Source organism: Engystomops pustulosus, chromosome 2 (genome assembly GCF_040894005.1).
Source record: "Engystomops pustulosus chromosome 2, aEngPut4.maternal, whole genome shotgun sequence".
Taxonomy (NCBI): Eukaryota; Metazoa; Chordata; class Amphibia; order Anura; family Leptodactylidae; genus Engystomops; species Engystomops pustulosus.
The window spans coordinates 161921092-161948041 of NC_092412.1; the positions used below are offsets into that span (position 1 = coordinate 161921092).

The window sequence follows — 26950 nt, forward strand, 5'->3', positions numbered from 1 at the left end:
ATACACAAAACAACTTAAGAGTCTGCAAATTGCTTTTGCATTACCACATAAAAACAGTTACGTATTTTAAAGAGGTTTAATGAATATGGCAATGAAACAGAGGGATGTTTATTTTGGCCTCAATTATCAGACATAACACGGATCAACCAATCAGAGGTCATCCTTCATTCGCTGAGCTTCTCTGTAAAACATAAAACTACACTTCAGTTTCTCTCGGTAACAGTTATTTAGACAGTTTAGATAAATGAGGCACAATGTGTCGCTAAAAAAATGATGGGCCATAGATAAATAGTATGTATACTTTAATAATGTAAGATACGGCACAGAGCTTTGAATCTCTTTCTGCAAGAGTGATTTATTTTGTTTACCTCCATGTTTGGATCATGCTGTCACACCATTCAGATGATAGTAAAGCATTCATGTTGTCGTGGAAACAAAATTAGTCTCTGCAGTTTAATGCTGAACATTATGAGACAGATTAACGTGGCAAGTCAAAGTCAGTTAATGCTGGGAATACCGAATTAAGGTGGTATATATTTATTCAACACAACATAAACACAATTTAATAGGTAATGCACATTTAATCTTAGTATATGTATTCACGCTGCAAATTCATAGTGAAAGACATTGATAAGTATTGTTTCTTATAAGCTTCAGGTAGCTTTGTGGTATCTTAAGACTTTCCAGGTTCCCCTCTAAAGATGCCCTCAACAATGTTGCGATAATTTTCGATTTGCTGTGAATCCAATCTCACTTCAATCTCCATTGGTGCTTTAAACTGTAACAGAAGTAAATTAACATTGTTTTGAGAAGGTAGCCACCATATAGTTGACAGATGTCCTCATGAAATAATACAATATAATCTAAATGTGTATATCCACATTTTCAGTTAAAATACAACTGATTCTCATGATGGGATTAATAGTCAGATAATAGTCCATAAAAATTGGATTCTATTCCAGAGTAAATGCACAAAATGTTCAACAAGTATGAAAATGTAAATCCCATGCATCAACAATAACGTGCAAAAACGGTGAGTCAATTGCTGATACATCATTGTTCGTGCACATGTAACTTCTGAGGCTACTGATTTTTCTCCTTACCACTTTCCTAGTGTGAGGGCACATTCACACGTTCCGCTAGCGTCGCGTTCACAATGTGTTCACATATGTGATCAGCCCGAGCCCCACCCCCTGTGCGCTAGCGTCGCGTTGTGAAGGCGCCCTCAGGCTACATTCACAGAAACCTATGGGGGACGTATATACAGTGTATATACACTCACCGGCCACTTTATTAGGTACACCATGCTAGTAACGGGTTGGACCCCCTTTTGCCTTCAGAACTGCCTCAATTCTTCGTGGCATAGTTTCAACAAGGTGCTGGAAGCATTCCTCAGAGATTTTGGTCCATATTGACATGATGGCATCACACAGTTGCCGCAGATTTGTCGGCTGCACATCCATGATGCGAATCTCCCGTTCCACCACATTCCAAAGATGCTCTATTGGATTGAGATCTGGTGACTGTGGAGGCCATTTGAGTACAGTGAACTCACTGTCATGTTCAAGAAACCAGTCCGAGATTATTCCAGCTTTATGACATGGCGCATTATCCTGCTGAAAGTAGCCATCAGATGTTGGGTACATTGTGGTCATAAAGGGATGGACATGGTCAGCAACAATACTCAGGTAGGCTGTGGCGTTGCAACAACGCTCAATTGGTACCAAGGGGCCCAAAGAGTGCCAAGAAAATATTCCCCACACCATGACACTACCACCACTGTTGATACAAGGCAGGGTAGATCCATGCTTTCATGTTGTTGACGCCTAATTCTGACCCTACCATCCGAATGTCACAGCAGAAATCGAGACTCATCAGACCAGGCAACGTTTTTCCAATCTTCTACTGTCCAATGAGCTTGTGCAAATTGTAGCCTCAGTTTCCTGTTCTTAGCTGAAAGGAGTGGCACCCGGTGTGGTCTTCTGCTGCTGTAGCCCATCTGCCTCAAAGTTCAACGTACTGTGCGTTCAGAGATGCTCTTCTGCCTACCTTGGTTGTAACGGGTGGCGATTTGAGTCACTGTTGCCTTTCTATCAGCTCGAACAAGTCTGCCCATTCTCCTCTGACCTCTGGCATCAACAAGGCATTTCCGCCCACAGAACTGCTGCTCACTGGATGTTTTTTCTTTTTCGGACCATTCCCTGTAAACCCTAGAGATGGTTGTGCGTGAAAATCCCAGTAGATCAGCAGTTTCTGAAATACTCAGACCAGCCCTTCTGGCACCAACAACCATGCCACGTTCAAAGGCACTCAAATCACCTTTCTTCCCCATAGTGATGCTCGGTTTGAACTGCAGGAGATTGTCTTGACCATGTCTACGTGCCTAAATGCACTGAGTTGCCGCCATGTGATTGGCAGATTAGAAATTAAGTGTTAACAAGCAGTTGGACAGGTGTACCTAATAAAGTGGCCGGTGAGTGTACGTCCCCCACACACTTCTATGGGCTCATGGCCCTGTACAGGAACGGTACGGTGCAGCACACCTGCGGACATGTCCTATCTTTCTACGTAATACGGCGCCGTGCGCTGTGTATTCCTATGGAGAGGGGCAGTGCCTATCTATGCCTGCCGTACTACGGGAAGGCGGGCATACATTGTGTGAATGTAACCTAAGGTAGAAAAATAATAAGTCTCAAAGATAAGGTGAATAGTCCTATACAGTATGGTAAATTCAGTAGATAAGAAATGTTTTTATTGCAAATTTTAAAGATTTATTGAATAAGAAAAAGAAATATAAGAAACTTATAAATATTGTATACCTTTAAAACATCTTCTTCTTCCAGACCTACATTACGCTGTTCACCTTCTTCTGATCTTTGTTGTAAAATTTTCTTGCATGGTCCACCCTTCTCCAAAAACATTGGATAGAACACATAATAGATTTATCATTAGTTATCTAACAGATTATAACTTCACATATGTTAAGCAACTAAGTTCTTGATTGTAGCATTAAAAGAGGTCCACATGACATTCAACAAGACATCTATCTATCTAACCTCCAAACATTTAGCAGCACACCAATGGATGGTAAAGAAAGGCTACACAACTTGTGTTTTGTATAAGGTAAAGTACATATCTCTTGTTTTTCTCCACTATTCGATGGAGTGCTGCCTATTTTTTTTAAGTAAGATATTACTTAAGTTTCTTAGATTTTAGGATTCTGATAAGCTTTGACAAGCACTGTGAGGTCTTATTTAGACAGATAGATTTTCTAATCAAGTCCAATGAGTTTAATTAAAAACAGCTGGAAGGAGTTGAACCATCTCAAGGAGGGTCTGTTTTTTCTGTCAAGATGGGGTGCAAGATGAACATTAATAAGCAAAAAAAAACCTTTTTTATCTTACCAATTGGCTGCAATGAAACAGTGAAAATTAAAGAGGAAACGTTTAAAGGAGTCTGATTGACAATAACTGGACTTTTACATATATAGCCCGAAGCACAATGGATGACCATCATTCTTAAAATGAGGTGAGAAGAGTCATATTTTTCCTGAGATGTGTCACTTGAGCTTGTGTTGTACCTGCAACCATGGTGTCATTTTAAGAGAAGATTGTCATATTTGAGAGCACATCAGGCTTGGGCTCTTTAATTTGTAAAACCAAAAATACAAACGGATAAAGAAATAGGCAATTGGATCTTTATCTGCAACTTGCATTTAATATATATTTAATGTATTTGAGGGTGCTAATAGTTTAACATTGTAAAATCTGGTTACCTTTAAAGTTGTCTTAGAGCCATAACACAAAGGTTCTTTGAGACAAAAAGGGCACTAGGGTTCCCTAGGTGTTGAAATAGTTGCAGGGGTTGCTTTTCGTAACAAAATTTCTGCCGTACAATTGCAGCAAAAGTTACTTAAAATCACACAACATAAATCTGGCATTTTTATTTGCATAAAATAATATATTTTCTGTAATACCTGCATACTGCAAACATCACTGTGTGAGAAAAAATGAAGGAAACTCGCTTGTGTCTTCTCAGTCAACATGCAGATACCAAGTGCAATAATAAAAACTGATACAATCACACGGCAATCCATAGCTGCAAGAAAGCAGAAATAGATTAAAATACTGTGCAAAAGAATTTTGGACATGGATTATGCAAAAACACAATATCAATGGGCAAAAACCCAATATCCGGGCAAAGTGGGTAATTGCTCAGGGACCCGGCCATTGGCTGTTCTGGTGGGTAACTTGGGCAGGGAGTATGGACCTGCCTGTGTTAAGAGGATTGAAGACAAGATCTGTATGATGTCATCACATGCCACCCGCATCCCTCCATAAAGCTAAAATGTGGGGGGTTTATTATTAATGCTAAAAGACAAAACACACGTTGTTACTTACTATAAATAACTTACACAAATTCATTTGGTGATTTGTTTTGCCTAATGCCTGAATAATAATAATAAATGATGTATTTAAGCACTGTTATCCAAATTACATGATCCTGTAAGAGACTGTCGTATTTTTAGGGGCCTAGTGTGGAAAATTGCTAGGTAGAGCTGAAGACATCTGGTGGGGAATTCAGCAGTGATGGCTGAGGGAAGTTATAATGAAGTCCTCATGCTGATGGAGCAGATCATGTCCTGTTAGGTATTTGATGTCACTAATGTCTTACCATAAGATGCACACCAGATTTGAACATCAAAAAAAAGGAAAAATATATTTGATACCGATTTGGAGGTCACACATATCTCTGTAATAGCTCCACATTTACACTGAATTCACACACAAACATCTGTTCTACATAAATTCATTCTGCTCTTGTTACTTGCTAGTGACAAGCCTTTACTTTATCAGAGATCAATAGAAGCCAACTGTGTGCTTCTCCCTATCTCCATTACAGTGATCAGGAGGGTCTGGCATTGCTGGATCCTTCTGACCTCTGGTCTATAAGACACAGGAACTTTTCAGCATGATTTTTTGTAACTGAAAAGTGCGACTTATAGTACAAAACCTACAGTATCTCTTGATAACTACAGAACCCTATGGATCATTAAACGGTTATCCCATTATTTTAAGTTCTTGAATTAAGTGAATGTCTGAAGTGTTAGACCTTCATTGTTTATAATGTCATAGCAAATACCTTTTCCATAAATATAACAGAAAAGGTGGATTGCAGTTGATTGTATTCCGTGTCATCATCATTAATTGTCTCCTTTCCAATTAATAGGCCAATGTAAATACACATTTTGTTGCATTTTATTTGTATAGATTTTGTAGTGATGATATGCAGAAATATAGTGTAATCATCATCAACTTCACTCAATTTTAAATTGTTGTTAACAAACTATTTTCACTAACAGTTTTCAAAAGCTTGTAAAAAATGACATGATTAAGTCCACCAAATAAACAAAAAATTTTTTCCGTAACCCATGAAAATTTTTGTTCCCAAGAAAGGCATGACTTCTTGTGGCAGAGAGGACCACAGTCTTCCTGCTCTTGGAGTAAATAACCCCTCCTCTAGGCCTAGAAGCTGTCCCATTTTCCTGGTCACAGGCCTAGGTATAAAAAGATCTTTGGAAAGATTCCTGTGCTGCCCATTCAGGTATTTGTACATAGTAATGAGGTCTCCCTTTAGCTGTCTATTTTGTAAGCTGAATTACTCCAAATTTTGTAATCTGTCATTGTATTCTAGTCCACCCATTCCCTTAACAAGCTTATTTTCTCGCCCCTAAATCCGATCCAGTATCTACTATGTCCTTTTTATACACTGTACACAATTTTCCATGTGCATGCAACACACCTGCCAATGCATGGCATGGGTCAGTATTGCGAAAATGCCCTTCTCTATGCCAGTAGCTATCTGGTGAGATTGATCACCTCACTAGGAAGTTGGTAACATGGGAAACTTAGTCATTGCCACTTGAAGCCACTGCCTGGTAAGGCAAGAGTTAACATTTGAAATGTTATTAACCAATAATATTCTTTGTACTATTGTAAAGCAAGCTGGAAGCTGGTTGGAGGGTGCTGCCACCTGAGCATGTGTCACAGTGCTCACCCATGTCCCTCCCTATTGGGAAGCGCAGCGCCCGCACTTCTTATCTGTCCCCACTCCTTATGCTGGCCATTTCCAAGAATTTCATATAAACCAGCCCCCTCCCTACACTCCCTGCCGGATCTTTGTGCCTGGTGCCCTGGAGAAAGCTTTGTTCCTATGCCCTGCACTGTTATTGTGATTTCCTGCTATGACCCCGATTCCATTATTGACTTCGATCCAGTGCTGCCTGTCCTGACCTTTTGCTACATCCCTGACTCGGATCTTGTGCTGCCTGTCTCGACCTTCTGCCTGTCCTCAACCATGAGTTTGCTTTACGATTCTGTACTTCGCCTTGGCTGCCACCATCGACAAAGTCACGCCTGCGGAACGACCTGGTGGTACCACATCACTGCAAGTCCAAACAGATTTGTAGACTCCAGTCCCAGGTGTCGGCTTACGTCATTGTCCGCCGTGGTCCAGTGGTTCCACTACCCCTGGTGCCCGACATCAAGGGAGTATAAAAACCCCTTGTGGCCTGAGTTCTTAAGCATATTTCAGCAAAGTAAGCAGATGAGTGTGCAGCACCTGCCTGTGCTGCACCAGCCAGTGTCATACCAGCACAGAGGTTCCTGTGGACCAGCTATCTCCTACTAGCTTTCCAGCCTGCTGATTCTGCTGTTAATGTTTGGCCGTTGCTTGCAGTTTGAAGTTGAATAAAGAACAGTAAGTTGATTTGAACATCGTGCCTCTGTGTGATCCCTGAATCAGGCTGCCTCTCCATCTCCGGTTTCCTTTCCCTCATCACCCAGGAATTCCCATATACACCATACAGGGGTAAATTAAGTTTACCATCTACCAATCCCCCCAAGTTTTTTTCAGCTGCCATTTTACCAAGTAATTGACTATTTAGAACATAAATGTACTTTTTATTTCCATGATCCAAGTGCATTATCTTCCATTTATCTATATTAAACCTTATCAGCCATTTCTCCGCCCATCCCTCCAGCTTCCACAAATCCCTCTGTAATGTTATAATTTCAGCCTTTTTTTCAGGGAATGAGGAGGAAAGTCCCCATATACTGCCATACTGTAGTATGAATATGTGGTAGGATCAATCAGACAACCTAGGGTTAAAGTACCACGGGGAGTCTGAAAAATAGTAAAAATAAAAAAAAAAATTAAAAAAAAATATAATTATATAAAAAACCCTAAAAATTCAAATCACTCCGCTTTCCCTAGAAGTCATAGAAATATGAATAAACAGTAAAAATCATAAACACATTAGGATTCGCAGCATCCCAAAACCGCTTAATGGGGGGGGGGGTGGAATGGCAAAAGTGATCAAAAGGCCATACAGTCCTAAAAATAGAAGCATTGAAAACTTCATCAAAAGTCTCAAAAAATGACACCACATTCCATTCATCGAATTATGAAAAAGTTATTAGCGGCAGAAATGTCAAAAATCTATTTTTTTTTTTTGTTTTAATTTTTGTAAATGTATGAAAACATTATAAAACCTATAAAAATGTGGTATCTCTGTGATCGCACCGACCCAAAAAATAAAGTAGGCATGTCATTTGGGGCGCACAGTGAAAGACGTAAAATCCAAGCCCAAAAGAAAACGCTGCAAATGTGTTTTTTCACGAATTTCACCACATTTGGATTTTCCACTTCCCAGTACACAGCATGGAATATTAAATGTAATGTTTTCAATTAATTTTAAACAGTTGAGTCTCTCCTTTAGTATGATATTAGGAATGTGTATGGATGCTTAACAGAACCAGAGATATTCACTCTAAACACTCCATGTCGTTCTATTACAAAGTGGAGCTGTTTAGCATGTATGAATAATAATAATAATAATCATAATTCCTTTATTTATTTAGCACACACAGATTAGGGAGCGCTGCACAGAGCTTGCCATATATCTGAAGAGGACTCATGGAGTGAGCCCACTGTCTTACAGGCCACCGCTACCCACCGCTAACACCAGCGATCGGTGCTAGCAAAAAAAATGACATCATATACAGCTCCATACACCAAATTATGAAAAAGTTATTAGCATCAACCAATGGGGAAACGGAAAAAAAAAATTCTGTACGCAATTTAAATTTGATATCGCTGTGATTGTACCGAACCAAAGAATAAAGTAGATGTATCATTTGGAGCGCACAGTGAAAGTCCTAAAAACTGATGCGTTTTTTTGGGGGGCAATTTCACCACATTTGGAAGTATTTTCCAGCTTCCCAGTACATGGCACGGAATAATAAATACTGTCACTGAGAAATAGAAAGCTGTGCATAAAAATCATTTTTAGTACAACATTAAAGGGGTATTCTCATCTGGGCACTCACATTCAGTTTCATTAATTTGCCATATGTAAACATTTCTTCAATTGGATGTTATTAAAAAAAATGTTCCTGTGTGAAGATAATTGTAGTCATATGGTCCCTTAGAAACGAGATAGCTTCCTCGGATACGGCCACCTCTACTGGAGTGAGTGCACAAAGAAACAAAAGGTTATTGTATATAAAATGTCCGGGGGTTACTAAATGTCGCACAGCCACCCTGTGGTAATGATTACAGAATCCTGGTGGTCCGGCAGGACTCTTTAGCGCAAGTTTGGCCATTGCTGCCAGAGTGTGACGTGGTCGTATCCGAGGAAGCCATCTGGTTTCTAAGGGACAACATGACTACATTTATGAGAAATTATCTTCACACAGTGACATTTTTTTTATTAACATCCAATTGAAGAAATGTTTACATAAGACAAATTAATTTAATTAAATTTAAATCCCCAGATGGGAATACCCCTTTAAGGGTGGATATCTCTGGTTCTGTAGAGTATCCATACACAATTCATATATCATATTAAAGGGAATTCTTTTTAATATAACACCAGATTTGTGTTTCTAGGTCCCGGGATTCAAGACATAGAGCTGAAATAATTTTTGAGGACCATCCACCTACCTCTAACTTTGTTATTAGTGCCAATGTGGACCATGACCACTGGGTCCTCACCAGCCCCTCCCAGTAATCGGTCAACATCCACAACATGTTGAACCCAAGCACCCAGCAAACAACACACTGTTCGGTATGCAGTATGTCCTGTCTTTTCCCCAAAAATGGAATCTCCCACTACCAGCACCATCTGCTCCATATTATCAATTGACATTAGGGTAAGATATCTTTAGGGTAAGATATCTTTAGGTACACCATAAATGCCCTTTGGGCCAAGCCACCCCCTTAATCACTAAAACTTCACTTTTATTATTTATAGATTAAAGCCAAGTGTACTAATACCATGAAAAATAAATGTAAAACTATCAGCAGGGAATAAAGTTCAATTGTGAAGCATATGTGTTGGTAGTTTGTTAATTCTGTCACTTAATAGCTTTCGGATATCTCCAGTGGTGTGACAGCCCTAATATAGCAAAAGCTCCCTTTTACTTCCCAGGAGTTATGTTGTTTCACTAGGAATTACAACCAAAATTTTATCTCCTATTTCCTCACGGGCCTAATATTGTTCTGCTATATTTTTCCTTCTGATCCATTAACACATTCATCTTCCCTATATTACTCTCACATTCATCAAGGAGGGGGAGGGGAGGGATGGGATAACTTAGGAGAGCCCCTTGTGGGGTAAGCACACACACCTTTTTCCTGTACTATATCCTGCTGCTATGTCTTCGTATTGAGTCTCAAACCATCCTCTAACTGAGCTAAAAAATCAACACAAACCCCTGACATGTTTTACCATTATCATGGCGTCCTCAGTGGTAATGGGGCTATAGTTATAGTAACACCATACAGAATGTACACTGTTTAGCAATTGCACTTATTCCTATAAGTCAAATAGCGATCTTGGAAACTACAGACCCGTGAGTCTAACTGTTGTGGTGGGGAAAATATTTGAGGGGTTTGTTAGAGATGCTATCCTGGAGTATCTCACTGTGCACAACCTTATAACCCAGCGTCAGCATGGGTTTATGAGAGATCGGTCCTGTCAGACTAATCTGATTGGTTTCTATGAGGAGGTAAGTTCAAGACTGGATCTGGGGGACGCTGTGGATGTTGTATATCTGGACACCGTGCCACATAAAAGGTTGGTATATAAAATGAGACTGCTGGGAATAGGGTATCTTTGTGTATTTGGGTAAGTAATTGGCTTAGTGATAGAAAACAGAGGGTGGTCATTAATGGCACATTCTCAGATTGGGTTGATGTTACCAGTGGAGTGCCACAGGGGTCAGTATTGGGGCCACTTCTTTTTAATATTTTTATTAATGACCTTGTAGTGGGTTTACACAGTCAAGTTTCAATACTTGCAGATGATACTAAGCTGTGTAAAGTAATAAATACTGAGGTCGATAGTTTAGCATTACAGAGGGATTTGTAGAAGCTTGAGAAGTGGGCAGAGAAATGGTTGATGAGGTTTAATGTAGATAAATGTAAAGTTATGCACTTGGGCCATGGAAACAAAGTATAATTATGTTCTAAACGGTCAATTACTTAGTAAAACTGGAGCTGAAAAGGACTTGGGGGTATTGGTGGATGGTAAACTTAATTTTAGTGACCAGAGCCAGGCGGCTGCTGCTAAAGCAGATACAATTATGGGATGTATCAAGAGAGGAATAAATTCTCATGATAAAGACATAGTTTTTCCCTTATACAAATCCCTGGTCAGACCACACATGGAATATTGTGTACAGTTTTGGGCACCAGTGTATAAAAAGGATATAGTAGAGCTGGAACGTGCAGAGGAGAGCAACCAGGATTATTAGGGGAATGGAGGTATTAGAATACACTGACAGATTACAAAATTTGGGATTATTCAGTTTAGAAAAAAGACGACTGAGGGGAGACCGCATTACAATGTACAAATACCTGAACGGACAGTACAAGGACCTCTCCAAAGGTCTTTTTATACCTAGGCCTGTGACCAAGACAAGGGGGCATCCTCTACGCCTAGAGGAGAGGCGATTTTACCATCAACATAGACAAAGATTCTTTCTGTATGAGCAGTGAGACTATGGAACTCTCTGCCGCAGGAGGTTGTTATGGCGGACTCTATGTACATGTTCAAGAGAGGCCTGGATGCCTTTCTAGAGAGAAAAAATATCACGGGTTATGGGGATAAAACATTTATTTAATTCTTAAAGGTTGGACTTGATGGACTTGCGTCTTTTTCCAGCCTTATATACTATGATACTATGATACTATGAAGTCCATCGCACTAAGGGAGATTAAAAGAAAATAAAAGATTTAAGCGAAATAAGAATTCACAGAAACAGAGTAGCACAAAAATACAGCAGTTACCTCCTAAAGTCCCTCAGTCTTAAGTCCCTTATTAGTAAATCACACTTTGGACACTGCACACACTTAGGTCTAATGTACAATTGCAAATGCTCCCACACTCCCTTTTTAGTTGGCTTTTTAATAATATGGCACACGTCGGGTGCGGGTACATGAAGAGGGCTCACGGGCTGAGCCCTCTCCATAGCCGGTAAGTGTAGCACTGACACGGGTGTTCAATGGTGGCACATGGTCACCACTATCTTGGTGACGATCGTCGCCCCCCCCCGTGATGTCATGAAGAAGAAGCGATCGGTAGTCATCACAGTCTCAGGTCTTCCAACGACTCAAGGCTGTCTCGTTTTAACCCATTCATTACAAGGTGTGATTTGCACATTTTAATGAATGAGGAGGAAAATCCCCTTATACTACCATACTTTAGTATGGCAGTACACGGTAGGATCGATTAGACAACCTAGGGTTAAAGTACCCTAGAGAGTCTGAAAAATAGTAAAAATCAAAAATGTTAAAAAATTATAATTAAAAAATTATTCAAATCACCCCCTTTTCCTAGAACTCATATAAATATAAATAAACAGTAAAAATCATAAACACATTAGGTATCGCCGCGTCCAAAAATGCCTGATCTATCAAAATATAATAACGTTTTTTCACTGCATTTAAAATCAGAGAAAGCCGTAAAATCCAAGCCCAAAAGAAAGCAACGCAAATGCGTTTTTTCACCATTTTACTGCATTTGAAATTTTTTCCCGCTTCCCAGTACACACCATGGAATATTCAATACCATCACTATGAAGTCTAGTTTGTTTATCAGAAAACAAGCCATCACACAGCTCTTTATGTGTAAGAATGAAAAAAGTTATATATTTTTGAAGGTGGGAAGTGAAAAATGGAAATTAAAAAACAGGTTGTTAAGGGGTTAAAGGTGTAGATGCCAAATAAGCTGCTGCTTGCTCTGCAACAAAACCTCAGGTTGCAAAGCCACCAGTCAAGTTGACCACAGGCATATTAATATGTAACGCACATAAAAGGTAACTTTTTTAACATGTACACTTAGAATGCTCAACTGGAACAGTTAAAAAAGAAAGTCTGAAGTAATAAAGAAAAAAAAAAGGCAAATACAAAACAAAAAGTATTATCATAAAGTAATTTCTAATATTCCTTCTGACAAGCAAAGATTAAAGTAATGGCTTAAAATTGCAACTAAATATTTTACTCACCTATCTGTGCTTTAGCTTGATATAAATTACTGCTAGAAAATACTCACACATATCTTAGTATAGGGTGTCATTGCTATCTTTTATATACCACGGTTGGAGGCGTTGCACTTACATCAAATAAAGATTTCTTTGGCCCCTAGAAACAATAATTTTTATTGCTCTCCTGATGTCAAACTGCAGTGTGAGAAGATGTTTTGTTGCCCTGATAAATGCACTTACTATAGCTCAGTGTCAATGTTTCCATGCTGATATGGAACACATTATTTGATAAACTGTTATGCTAGATTTTTATGGCTAGTGCTCTGTAAATAGAGCTATACATGTTACACAGACATTATTATATGAGACCTTCCTGCTTAATCTTGTAGTAAATTATTCATTATATTATTTTTTTTTCTTTGCATGGCAAGACATTTTTACCTATGTTGGTTAAATGCTATTGACTTTACTAGTAGATTGTAAAAAAGTTGTACCTATACTTTATGTATTCTTAGAACTCAACATCATTTATTATTTGAAGTGTTCCTTTATAATCTCATAATACTTAAATGTTGACTAAAATTTGCTTAATTTACAAATGAGTACAAGAAACATTTGTTGTATATATCAGAAAAAGTATGTCTTTCTCCACTTACTTAGCTTCTCTCATCCACCATTTACTGGTGGATAGCAAATTAGAAATAAACAATACAGGTCCTATTACGGCCACAAAAAGTGTTATGATGTTGATAAATTATTGATGACCACATTGTTGCCTATTTGCATTCCTCATTACATAATTAGGGGGGGCACTGATCAGTTTTCATGACAGCTGCAATATAGATAGAAGCCTTGTGATATGATATGGGACCAGGCAAGTAATAGACTCCCAACAGTAGACATGGTTGTTTAAAAACAACTGTTCCCGTTAAATCGGTTCCCTAGGTGTCCACAGACTGGAGTCTGTTCCTTTTGAAAGAGGCTTGCTGAAACACAGGGAGCCTCCTTATTTAGTCTGTTGATGCCAAATTTCTTCCATGCATTGTGGCATTCAGGATTTCTGTCCTGTGACTGCTGGCACAGATCAAGAGTGTTAACTTTTTAAGTGCCTTGGTCAAATATGCATGCTTGGCGCCAAGTTGCCACCACCCTGTGATGTCATTAGAGGCGTCAATCTGTTGCTTTGACAACTGGGAACCTCTGATAGGCTCTTCTGGCTGTCATATGGCAATCACCATAACAGTCTGTGATGCAGTATTATAATAAAATACAGGCGGTCCCCTACTTAAGAACACCCGACTTAAATATGATCCCTAGTTACAAACGGACCTATGGATTTTGATAGTTTATTGTACTTGATCCCTAGGCTACAATAAATTGCTATAACAGTTATAACAAAGGTGTCTGTAATTACGATTTATTGTTAATCCTGGTTATTATGACAACCCAACATTTTTAAAATCCAGTAGTCATAGAGACCAAAAAATTTTTGACTGGGGTTACAATTATAAAGTATGCAGTTCTGACTTACTTACAAATTCAACTTAAGAACAATTCTACAGAAGCTATCTTGTACTTAACTGCCTGTACTGCAACAGATTCATGAAAAGTGTCACATGGTCTTCATGAATGGAGTGCCCCCTGCATTGGTGCAGAATGCAACAGTTGCGTTTTTTTGGTGCACGTTGTTCATGCTGCAGAATGATGGTGCAGACATAACTGTGCCACATGTTGGACAGAATTGTGGCGCACAGTACAACTAAGCACTAACATGCTTGTCGGACACAGTACAGCCGCGACACAAAACTGACGCAGACACTTTATAAATACATGTGCATGCAGTTTGCATGTTCTTTTTAGCGCAGAGTCAGACAGAAAACTGGCACATATGCCATTTTGTGTACTGCAAAACAAATATTGTGGAAGAAATTGTAAGAAAGTTTTTTTTTTTTTTTAAAAAGGGCAAAAATTTTAAATTATAACAATTCAAATTACCCGACCTTTCATAATCATAATCACTTTCGGTATCCCCTTGTTCCAAAATGCCTGATCTATCAAAATTTTTTTAAAAATGTAACCCAGATAGCAAACAATTTAACGTGAAAAAATACCAAAAAGTAACGCTTTTTGCCATTTTTATATAAAGTTGCATAAAAAGTGTTTAAAATGTAGTAACATTATTAGTACCCAACTGTGTGTACTTTTGTCAATACTCACTGCATTTGGAGTTTTTTCCTTCTTCAAAGTGAACTATCAAAGTTCAATAATCCTGGTATATAACAAACCATGTATGGCTCTGTAAATGTAAAACCCAAAAGAGTTATTGCAGCAAGTAAAAAACATAAAGGCAAAATTTTAAAAGGTTGCCACTAGAGATGGGCGAATTTGTTGAAATTTGATTCTACCCGATTCACCGAATTTTTCGAAAAAATTTGAATCGACACGGATTGAATCATGACGAGAGCCTGTAGGGTGTTGTAGTCTGTTGTGCCATGCTCAAATATGCATAGGGAGCGTGGTTTGGTCTTCAAACAATGCTGTGACTTGCACATGTCAGCCGCCGCTCTTAGAATTGCTTCACTCTTCAACTCCATGGGCACTTACAGAGGCCAGCTTGACCAAATAAGTGAAGCGGGAATGCAGCCTGACAAGGAACGTCTATGCCAGCTAGAAACGACTGAGCTGAAGGCTAAGATCCCACTATAACGTCAAAGAGGGCACTTTTTACACTGACATCAGATGATTCTATAGATTACGACAGAACCTGTTCTGTTAAACGTAGATACATGGAGAAACCCCACAAAAGAGTGAAGAGGGTGTCGCCACTGATCATTTTGTCCTTGTCATCTGTCCGCTTTCAATCGGTCATTAATCCATCAGTATTGCTAAAGCCAAAAACAAACAGGAGTTGATCCAAAATAGAGATGACCAGTAAATGGGATATTTGCATGTCCTCTGAGTTCTGTATCCTCTCTTGTTTTTGGCTATCAATCCTGAGGCTTTTCATTCCTTCTGACAAATGAAATGAAGGGGAAAACCAAACATAGTGGCAACGTCATAGAGTGGTGGAGGGTAAAAACAGCATTATGGAAATCACAGGGTGTTCCAGGGAGACAACGATCTGTTGGCAGCAGTATGAGTAGGTTGCAGAGTGGAACAATGACAAATTATGGAGGTGGCAACAACACTGTAGGCCACAGAGTGGCACAATGATAGAGTGTGGAGGTGGCGGCAGCAGCAGGAGGCCACAGAATAGCACAATGAGAGTGTGGAGGTGGCAGCAACATGGTAAGACACAGAGTGGCACAATGACAGAGTGCGGAGGTGGCGGCAGCAGCAGGTGGCCACAGGGTGGTACAATGAGAGTGTGGAGGTGGAGGCAACCTCGGAGGCCACAGAGTGGCACAATGACAGTGTGGAGCTGGCAGCAGCATCAGCAGGAGGCCACAGGGTGGCACAATGGAAGAGTAAGGAGGTGGCAGCAACATGGTAGACCACAGAGTGGTACAATGACAGAGTGTGGAGGTGGCAGCAACATGGTAGACTACAGAGTGGCACAATGTGTAGAGGTGGCAGCAGCAGCATGAGGCCAGAGAGCAGCACAATGACAAATTCTGGTGGTGGCAGCAACATGGTAGGCCACAGTGATATAATGTGGAGGTGCCGGCAGCAGGAGCAGCAGTAGTAGGTCAGAAAGTGGTACAATGATAGAGTGTGGAGGTAGGTAGTTTGAATCCAGACTAATTTCTCAAGTCATGACTGCCAGGAATCCCCCGGTCAGACCTGAAAGAGGATGGACAATGGCTCACATAGGCAGAAGCCAACTGTCTTTTCAGTATTTCTCTATAGTACGCCAGTTGTTCCTCCCTCTCGGCAGATGGAAAAAAGTACCCATTTTTGATCGGTAGCGAGGGTCCAAGAGGGTGGAGAGCCAAAGTCATCCCTTTGCCAGATGTTCAGTATTCAGCTGTCCCTAGTTAGGCAAAGCAGCATGCTGCAGGCCAACTGTGCAAGTGACTGTGAGGGACTCCTGGCTTCCATCTCCATTGCATACTTCCACGGTGCTTCTGGGTCATCTGCCTCGTCTTCTACCTCCTCTGGATGCTCCTGCTCCTCCTGTCCTGTCACCTGAGTGGAAAAACCACTGATTTCACCAGACTCTGCTTGTTCTCCAATGTCGTCCTCTTCCTCCAGTTCAGCCCCCATTGGACTCATGTGGCCATGAGATGTAGTCGCCACTTCTCCAGTGCCCTGGCCAGGCAGATTTTGCAGCATTAGTTCCAGGATATGAAGCAATGAAATGACGTTAATCATCCCGCATTCCTGGCGCTTGACAAATAACGTGGCCTCTTCAAAGGGCCTGAGCAAATGGCAGGTTTCACGCATGAGCTGCCAGTGGCTGACATCAAATTTACACAGGGGAGTACTCCGGTCCACTTGCATCATCAAAAAATCATTAATGGCTTTTCTCTGTTCATACAGGTGGTCTAACATGTGGAGGCTGGAATTCCAACGGGTGGAAACATTGCATATCAGACTAAGTTGGGGGAGGCCATTCTGCCGCTGCAACTCGAGGAGGGTGTGACTACAGGAACTTGTTGACAACCAGATTGAACACGTGCATCCCTCCTCGGTGCAGTGCGGACACCATGTTCCACCCATTGTCTGTCACTGTGGTTCCGATTTGCACGGAGAAAGCCACAGATTGATTTCTTCTTGCATGACGCGGAGCAGTTCCTACCCTGTGTGACTTCATTTGCCCGGGCACACCAGGTGTTGAACTGCGTTACACCGCTGTGCCCTGCAAATGTGGTGTAATTGAGCAGCACTTAGACTTCTGGAGGCTAAGGTGGTGGTGGAGAAGGAGGCGGACCACCGTTTGCAGGAGCAGTGGTTTGACAACGTGGAGGAGAAAGCAGCGTCTCCAGTTCAAGTTGTTGGTGTGGCTGGGTGGGAAGCACATTCACCCAGTGGGCTGTAAAGGACATGTACTTGGCCTGACTGTAGTTACAGCTCCACACGTTCGCACTGCCATGCACCTTGGAAGAAACCAATAAGCTCAGGGACTGGCCCACCTTCTGTTCTACATATTTCTGAAGGGCTGGCACTGCTTTTTTTTGTAAATGAGGTTTCAGCTTGGAACTCTCCCCCTCAGTTCGGCATAAGCCATTAGTTCTCTGAAGGGTCCATGACTTGGAAAGGGAGGGACTGCAGTACCAACAACTTGGAAGGAGCACGGTCATCTTCTGCACCTTAGTATGGCTGGATGCATACAGTTGTGTCTTTGTAATAGCCTCTTTCAACCACTGCTGGAGCAATGCTTAGCAAGGAGCAAGAGCATCTGGACCGGGAGATGATGTCAAAAACAAACAGCTCCCTTCGGCAGAGGTACTGGAGCCTTGACTGGCTGAAATGGCATGTGTGCTACTAGGTGCTGCTGCTGTTGCTGCTGCGGCACGATGGACCTCCACATCTGAGACCCATTTCTCCCAGGCCATTGGATGGTGACGCTGCATATGTTGACGCAGGGCCATGGTGCTAACGTTAGCTCCCTGGCCACGCTTCACTTTCTGCCCCCAGATTCTACATATACACTCGCTCGACTCCTCTGGTGTCTTAACAAAAAACTGCCACATCGCGGAGGTGGTGATTTTACTGTCAACTCTCTGCACTGAATGACTACTAACACTGTTGCCACTGCTTACTTGGACCTGCGAAGCGGGGTTTGTACCCTGCGGCCATTTAGTTCCCGTCCTCATACTGCTGCCACCCTGCTGACTCACGGCCACAGAAGTGACTTGTTGCCTGCTTCGCTGCCTGATGCGCAAGCTGACACCCTCTTCTCCTGACGATGATGACGAATCCCTGGCTACATCATCTTCGATTGTCACTGCTATTCTCCTCAACGATGTCAGTATGCATATGACTATTTGCAAGTGCAATATAACCTCCCGTGCCACTCTCCACATCTCTACTTTCCCGCCTACTGCACAAAGCAGTGGATGTCTGCCCCACCTCTTCACTGCCATGCAGATGCTGACTGATCTCAAATAATTCACCCCCGCTGTTTAGTGGCGCTGAGCCCAGACCACCTAGTAGATCTCTGGCTCAGGAAAATGAACAGGACAGAGGCTGGTTAAGGACAGGTGAGCGCCACTGACCTGCTCCTCGGCCATGTCAACTAAGGGTTGTATCTGACAAACCCACAGACTTTTGGCTGGGGTTGTCAGATGTCATTTGGGAGGAAGTGGATGACCTAGTCAACCAATCGACAATCTTTGGGCTGTTTATCAACACATTGCCGCTAGATGACACAGGCAGTTCTAGCATCCCAGAGTCACCCCTGCCGCTCTATCCCCTTACTGTGCTGCGACCTGTGCCTGCTCCACCTGCCACCTCTCTGTCTGAAATATTGGTTAATCAACTATGTTGATTTGACAAGGATCTATCTACCAAAACAACTTGAAATTTGGGGTATACCGAAGCACAAGAAATGATACCCTGGAATAAGAGCAGAAATCTCTCCAGAAACTATGTGGATTTTACACAGATTTCTTCCTATTCATGTCATCAACAAAAAACCCTGCTATTCAGATCCCCCAAAACGGACACCCTTGGTGTGGAGCCAAAATCACTCCAGCAACTATGTGGATTTGACACATATTTCTTCCTATTCACTTCAGCAACAACAGAAGAACTGCTATTTGGGGTATACAGATCCCCAAAATGGACACCCTGGGATAGGAGCAGAAATCACTACAGAAACTATGTGGATTTTACACAGATTTCTTCCTATTCACTTCAGCAACAAAAAATCCTGCTATTTGGGGTAAACAGATTCCCCAAAACGGACACCCTGGGATTGGAGCAAAAATCACTACAGAAAATATGTGGATTTTACTCAGATTTCTTCCTATTCACTTCAGCAACAAAAAAGAACTGCTATTTGGGGTATACAGATTCCCCCAAAATGAACACCCTGGGTTTGTAGCAGAAATCACTATAGCACAGTACAGTACAAATAGCTAGACGCTACAGACAGCACATGCAGTGTGAAGCACTGCAATTGGAAAAGGCTGCCTGTTTTTAAAGGGCTGTGTGATATCACATAAGATTGCCAGTCGCTGATTGGCTTACAGGTCTGCACATGTGATCGAGGGTGTTTCTTAATTCTTCCCAGAGTTCTCTGCGCCATGTAACACATTGTGCGCGAGAAAAAAAAGAAACTTCGTTCCTACAAATCACCGTAAATTTTGGATTAGTGACGAATTGAATATTTCCTGAAATTCGGACCAAATTCCACTTTGCTAGAATCCATTCGCCCATCTCTAGTTGCCATGTCTTAAGGGAATAGCATCTTTTTCACATTCTGGATAACTTATTTGCATATTTCTTAACCAATACAAATTAGGCAGATCTGGCTGTATTGCTGCAATCTTACTGCTTTAGCAACATTGGACAGACTCCTCCACCAGACACCACCACCAACAGCCTGAACCGTTGATACAAGGCAGGATGGATCCATGCTTTCATGTTGTTAACGCCAAATTCTGACCCTACCATTCGAATGTCGCAGCAGAAATCGAGACTCATCAGACCAGGCAACGTTTTTCCAATCTTCTACTGTCCAATTTTGATGAGCTTGTGCAAATTGTAGCCTCAGTTTTCGGTTCTTAGCTGAATGGGGTGGCACCCGGTGTGGTCTTCTGCTGCTGTAGCCCATCTGCCTCAAAGTTCGACGTACTGTGCATTCAGAGATGCTCTTCTGCCTACCTTGGTTGTAACGGGTGGCGATTTGAGTCACTGTTGCCTTTCTATCAGCTCGAACCAGTCTTCCCATTCTCCTCTGACCTCTGGCATCAACAAGGCATTTCCGCCCACAGAACTGCTGCTCACTGGATGTTTTTTCTTTTTCGGACCATTCTCTGTAAACCCTAGAGATGGTTGTGCGTGAAAATGCCAGTAGATCAGCAGTTTCTGAAATACTCAGACCAGCCCTTCTAGCACCAACAACCATGCCATGTTCAAAGGCACTCAAATCACCTTTCTTCCCCATACTGATGCTCGGTTTGAACTGCAGGAGATTGTCTTGACCATGTCTACATGCCTAAATGCACTGAGTTGCCGCCATGTGATTGGCTGATTAGAAATTAAGTGTTAACGAGCAGTTGGACAGGTGTACCTAATAAAGTGGCCAGTGAGTGTATATTCAAGAAGAATATGAGTTTTGATAGTAAACCACTTATGCTTGCCTCTCAGGTTAAGAATTCTGTATCTCCACTGCTATTGATTATATTTGAGGAACAAATGCAAAATAATTATTATTTCAAATCATTGAAGCAAATCTTACTCGTGGAAACATAGGGGGTCATTTACTAAGGGCCCGAATCGCGTTTTTCCGGCAGGTTACCCGAATATTACTGTTTTGCACCGATTTTCCCTGAATTGCCCTGGGTTTTTGGTGCACGCGATCGGATTGTGGCGCATCGGCGCCGGCATGCCCGCAACGGAAATCGGGGGGCGTGGTCATAAGAAAACCCGACGGATTTGGAAAAACCGCCGGATTTGAAAAAAAAGTGTCGCTTGCACTTACCTGCACCCAGCGTAGCTTGGTGAACTTCGGTGAACTCCGACGGACTTCAGCGCAGCAGCGACACCTGGTGGACATCGAGTGCACTACCTTAGTGAATCGTTAGAAGACCCGAATCCTCCACAGAGAACGCACCGCTGGATAGCGAATGGACCGGGTAAGTAAATGTGCCCCATAATGTATAATGAATCAAGATGAACATGTGCTATTCCAAAATATATAATCTTTATTCAATGTAAACACAACATAAATATTACACACCAAACCAAAAAAACAATAAAACCATTTAAAAAAGGAAAAAAGTCCTCTTGTACAAAAACCAAAGGGAGGGTAGGACCCATGATACGGTCCATCAAAGAGCAACCCCTCCCTACCCAGCCCCAAAACCCTCAGCCTGTCAAATGGCAACTATATACCAGATAAATAGGAGTAAGTAATCAGACAATATATCTGTAATAAAAAGGTATGGTACATGTAAAACAAAGGATGGTCAGCATAATTACCAGGCAAAAGGGTGAGGGGCTGGGAAAGCCCCACGCGTATCGCCACTCACTGGCTTCCTCAGGGGTGATTGGTGTATGGGAGTCACCATACTGTCATTATGGCGCACGATGTCATGTCCGGTGTGGTACGCGTGTGTGCGCGTCATATCCACAAGTCACATGACCGGCAGTCATGTGACAAGAAGATGGCGGCGCCCAGTGCCGCAGAACATATTGTGAGTAACCGGCGTCGTGCCGAATCACATGACGGAAAGTCATGTGGTCAGTAAACTGGCACACGGTAAAGTGTCTGGAACAGCGTGCATATGGCTGAATAATAAAGAATACTGTAAAAAGTTGTTACCTTGGATACAAAATGGAAAAGTGCAAGTAAAGATTGTGTATAGTTATCTGAAAATAAGGATAAGATTGTCGGAAAAGGACAAAAAGATAAATGGAGGGTAAGTACAAAAATATCAAAAATATCAAGTGTAGGAAGGTGAAAGTGATTATGATGATGGAAAATAACTACCCATGTATCTAAAATAAAAATATATATAATATATATAAAATATATATAAAGTGCGTGAGTGCAAATGTTGATATTAGTGAAAAGACACTAAGGGGAGTTGGCTAGGACCCACTTCCCTACACAGATATATATATCAATAACATATAATATCAAAGTATTTTTTACATGCCATATAAACTACATAAGAAAAGACATTATTGCAATATATGTATATATATGTTAAAAACATTCATAATGCAAGATCTATGCAGCAGATCAAATTCACACGCATACAGACACGCATACATGGGCCCATGTACACACACAACCCACAAAACAAACCACAGATGTACAGTATGCATGGTGTACAGTCTGCTAATGTTAGGGGGCTAAAGGACCTGTGATGATTTCATACATAGAACCGGCATTGAACACTAATAACATGTGCAACAGTGGCCTCCCTTCACCAATAACATTTCCAGTAGCATCCTACCCTCAATGATAACATGGCCCAGCAGCAGCTTCCCATTACTAATAACATGTCCAGCAGTGACCTCCCTTCACTAATAAGATGTCCCAGCAGTGGCTTCCCTCACTAATAACATGCCCAGCAGTGGGCTTCCTTCACCAATAACATGTCCCAGCAGTGGCTTCCCTCACTAATAACATGTCCAGTAGCGGCCTCCCCTCCCTAATAACATGGGAGTGTCTATATCAAAAGGAGTTAAATGGTTTTAATATTATTATTATTAAACAATGTAAAAATAAAGCATCCAATGATACAATAAAATTATAAGATAAGAACAGTGAATGTCCTTGTTTACGCATTTCGGGGTGGCACCCCTTTTACAAAACAAAGCGGCCTCTCTAACTAATAACATTTCCAGCAGCAGCCTTCTTTACTAATAACATGTCCAGGAGCCTTCCCAGCATTACTGAAATATCCGCAGCAGCCTCCCCGCCATGAATGAAATGTCGGCAGCAGAGCCCCCCAATGAAATGTCGACAGTAGAGCCTTCAATACAATGCCCCAAGAAGTGCTCCCCCCAATTAAATGTCCCCTGTAGTGCTGCTCAACCACATGATTCCTGGCAGTGAGGGCATAAGCACATCTATGTTCTCTGCCACACGCACCCACTATGATGTCATCAGCCAGCAACACGGCTGTGTCATAGCGAGTTTGTGTGGCAGAGAGCATAGACGTGCCTCTGCCCGCACTGCCAGGAAGCTGAGAACAGAAGAAGGGGCCCACGGGATGAAGAGCAGGGCCAGAGGTAAGTTCCGATTAATTTTTTTCCCCCAAGTTTCATATCCAACTGCCAGACCACGGCCCGGGAGAGGATGTTCCACGTTCTCGGACTCGGCGGTTGGAGATTGCTGCTTTAGACCGCTAGGAAATAGCATCTACCATAAATGCATATATGTGTATGTATGTGCAAGTGTATAAATCTATATATAAATGCTTAAATGTGTGCACATGAATGTATAAATGGAAGTATGTGTGTATAAATGTGTGAGTATACTTATGTGTATATTTTCTGAGGGGGTAGGGGCTCCATTTAGAAGTCTGCTCATAGTTACGCCACTTAGATAAGGGAAACAATTTTTAGCTAAAAGAAGGGTGTCAGTAATTTAATAGGGCTCTATAGAAACCTGTCACTAGATGTATATGGGAAAATATAGTGACAGGTGGTTCCCTTTAAGGGATGGCAAGTAGAGATGAGCGAGCACTAAAATGCTCGGGTACTCGTTATTCGAGACAAACTTTTCCCGATGCTCGAGTGCTCGTCTCGAATAACGAGCCCCATTGAAGTCAATGGGAGACTCGAGCATTTTTCAAGGGGACCAAGGCTCTGCACAGGGAAGCTTGGCCAAACACCTGGAAACCTCAGAAAAGGATGGAAACACCATGGAAATGGACAGGAAACAGCAGGGGCAGCATGCATGGATGCCTCTGAGGCTGTTTAAATGCACCATTATGCCAAAATTATGGGCAACAGCATGGCCATGACAGAGTGACAGAATGAAGCTACATAGCATCTAAAACATCCAATAATTGACCCTGACACTATAGGGGACGGCATGCAGAGGCAGCGGCAGCAGCGGCAGGCTAGAGAGTGGCATGGCGACATACCCTAAATGGACTCAGGCTTCAAACCAATGGGTGGCAGAGAGGAACTAAAGGAGGTGAGCAAGAAGCGCTGAAATTATTTCCTCTGTGAAGAAAAGGTTGACTGTATATTTAGTCGATAACACAGCATGGTGGCGACATAGTGACCAAGTTCCATAACGTATCTGGTGAAACACCCGAAAAATGAGCCTGACACAGCTCGTTTGATAAGGGGACGACATTTGGAGGCAGCCATGGAGAGGACTTCCATGATTAAGAGCGACAGTATGGGGCATCCATATTGCGCTTCTATGATTGCAACTGCAGGTCTCCAGCATGGCGGCGACAGACGCGCCGAGTTCCACTATGTATGTGGTGAAACACCTGAAAATTCTGCCTGACACAGCTCGTTTGATAAGGGGACCATGTATGGAGGCAGTGAACTAGTAGTAGATTAAAGGTGCTGCAGTTAAAACTATGTTAGTTGGATCTTGGGATGGAGCTGGCGCTCCGCTGCCAGGCGAGCTTTCGCCAATCCAAGCCCCTGTCTCTAGGCTACTCCCCAAACAGCACTTCTAAGAACCTTTTGTATAAGATCAAGTGTAGTAGCGTTCTTATAAGTTTGGGATATGGCGGGTGAGGGGAATGTAAACAGATGCGCAAGAAGCGCTGAAATAATATCGGTAAATGATAAAAGTTTGCCAGTATATTTTGTGGATAACACAGCAGGGTGGCGACAAAGTTAACAAGTTTGATGTGGAATGCCCTGTAATAGCTCTTGGGCGGTGTGCCTTTTATCGCCTAGGCTCAGCAGTTTGAGCACCGCCTGCTGTCGCTTAGCGACGGCACTGCTGCTGTGCCTAGAGCTACCGACTGATGGCGCCATGCCCACGGATGGTAATTCGGAGGAGGTGGAGGAGGGGTGGGAGGAGGAGGAGGTATAGTAGGCCTTTGAGACCTGGACCGAGGTAGGCCCCGCAATCCTCGGCGTCGGCAGTATATGACCAGCCCCAGGGTCAGACTCGGTCCCAGCCTCCTCCAAGTTAAGTGTAGTAGCGTACTTATAAGTTTGGGATATGGCGGGTGAGGGGAATATAAACAGATGCGCAAGAAGCACTGAAATAATATCGGTAACTGGTAAAAGTTTGCCAGTATATTTTGTGGATTACACAGCAGTGTAATCAACAGATGCGCAAGAAGCGCTGAAATAATATCGGTTAATCATAAAAGTTTGCCAGTATATTTTGTGGATAACACAGCAGCGTCGTGACAAAGTTAACAACTTTGATGTGGAATCCATGAAAACAACCCAAATTTCTGCCTGACACACCTCGTTTGATAAGGGGACGATGTATGGAGGCAGCTATATGGACGACTTTTGGAGGTAGCAATGGAGACAACGTGTGGAGGCTGCTATGGAGACAATTTAATTTGGATAGTGCCTGTATGTGGCAGTCCAAAAAAGTTTTCAAACCAGAGGAGCAGGTAGGTGGCCCTCCAGAAAAATTGAATAGATTAAGTGCCTGTATGTGGCAGTCCCAAAAATTGTTTAAAACAGAGGACCGGGTAGGTGGCCCTCCAGAAAAATTAAATGCATAAAGTACTATAGCTAGAGCCAGTGGGCCCTGTCAAAAAATAGCCAGTTTCCTCTGCTTTAGTGTACAAAGAGGAGGAGAAGGAGGCAATGAGGAGGAGGAGTGCATAAATTATTCAGGTTGAGCTTCCTTCACCTGGTGGAGATTGGAAATTATGAGAAATCCAGGCTTTATTCATCTTAATAAGCGTCAGCCTGTCAGCGCTGTCAGTCGACAGGCGTGTACGCTTATCGGTGATTATGCCACCAGCTGCACTGAAAACCTGCTCGGACAACACGCTTGCGGCAGGGCAGGCAAGAACCTCCAAGGCGTACAGCGCCAGTTCGTGCCACATGTCCAGCTTTGAAACCCAGTAGTTGTAGGGAGCTGTGTGATCATTTAGAACGATGGTATGGTCAGCTACGTACTCCCTCACCATCTTTCTGTAAAGATCAGCCCTACTCTGCCGAGACTGGGGACAGGTGACAGTGTCTTGCTGGGGTGACATAAAGCTGGAAAAAGCCTTGTAAAGCGTACCCTTGCCAGTGCTGGACAAGCTGCCTGCTCGCCTACTCTCCCTCGCTACTTGTCCCGCAGAACTACGCACTCTGCCGCTAACGCTGTCAGAAGGGAAATACTGTTTCAGCTTGTGCACCAGGGCCTGCTGGTATTCATGCATTCTCACACTCCTTTCCTCTCCAGGGATGAGAGTGGAAAGATTTTGCTTGTACCGTGGGTCCAGGAGAGTGAATACCCAGTAATCGGTGCTGGAATAAATTCTTTGAACGCGAGGGTCACGGGATAGGCAGCCTAGCATGAAATCTGCCATATGCGCCAGAGTACCAACGCGCAAGAATTCACTCCCCTCAACGGCCTGACTGTCCATTTCCTCCTCCTCCAACTCCTCTTCTTCTGCCCATACACGCTGAACAGTGAAGGACTGAACAATGGTCCCCTCTTGTGTCTCACCAACATTCTCCTCCTCTTCCTCCTCATCCTCCTCCACCTCCTCCGATATGCGCTGAGAAACAGACCTGAGGGTGCTTTGGCTATCAACAAGGGAATCTTCTTCCCCCGTCTCTTGTGATGAGTGCAAAGCTTCCGACTTCATGCTGATCAGAGAGTTTTTCAA

At 42.4% G+C, this 26950-nt stretch overlaps 1 long non-coding RNA gene across 1 annotated transcript in view; it reads right to left on the reverse strand.

Annotated features, from left to right (window-relative positions):
• Nucleotides 1-521: 521 nt before the first annotated feature.
• Nucleotides 522-26950, reverse strand: part of LOC140118822 (uncharacterized) — a 39269-nt gene continuing 12840 nt past the window's right edge. Inside the window, exons 2-6 of the long non-coding RNA XR_011853262.1 lie at nt 14769-14847; nt 12573-12708; nt 3977-4098; nt 2820-2906; nt 522-778 (exon numbers count right to left, since the gene is read on the reverse strand). This is a non-coding gene — a long non-coding RNA (uncharacterized lncRNA). The remainder of the gene's footprint in view (nt 779-2819; nt 2907-3976; nt 4099-12572; nt 12709-14768; nt 14848-26950) is intronic.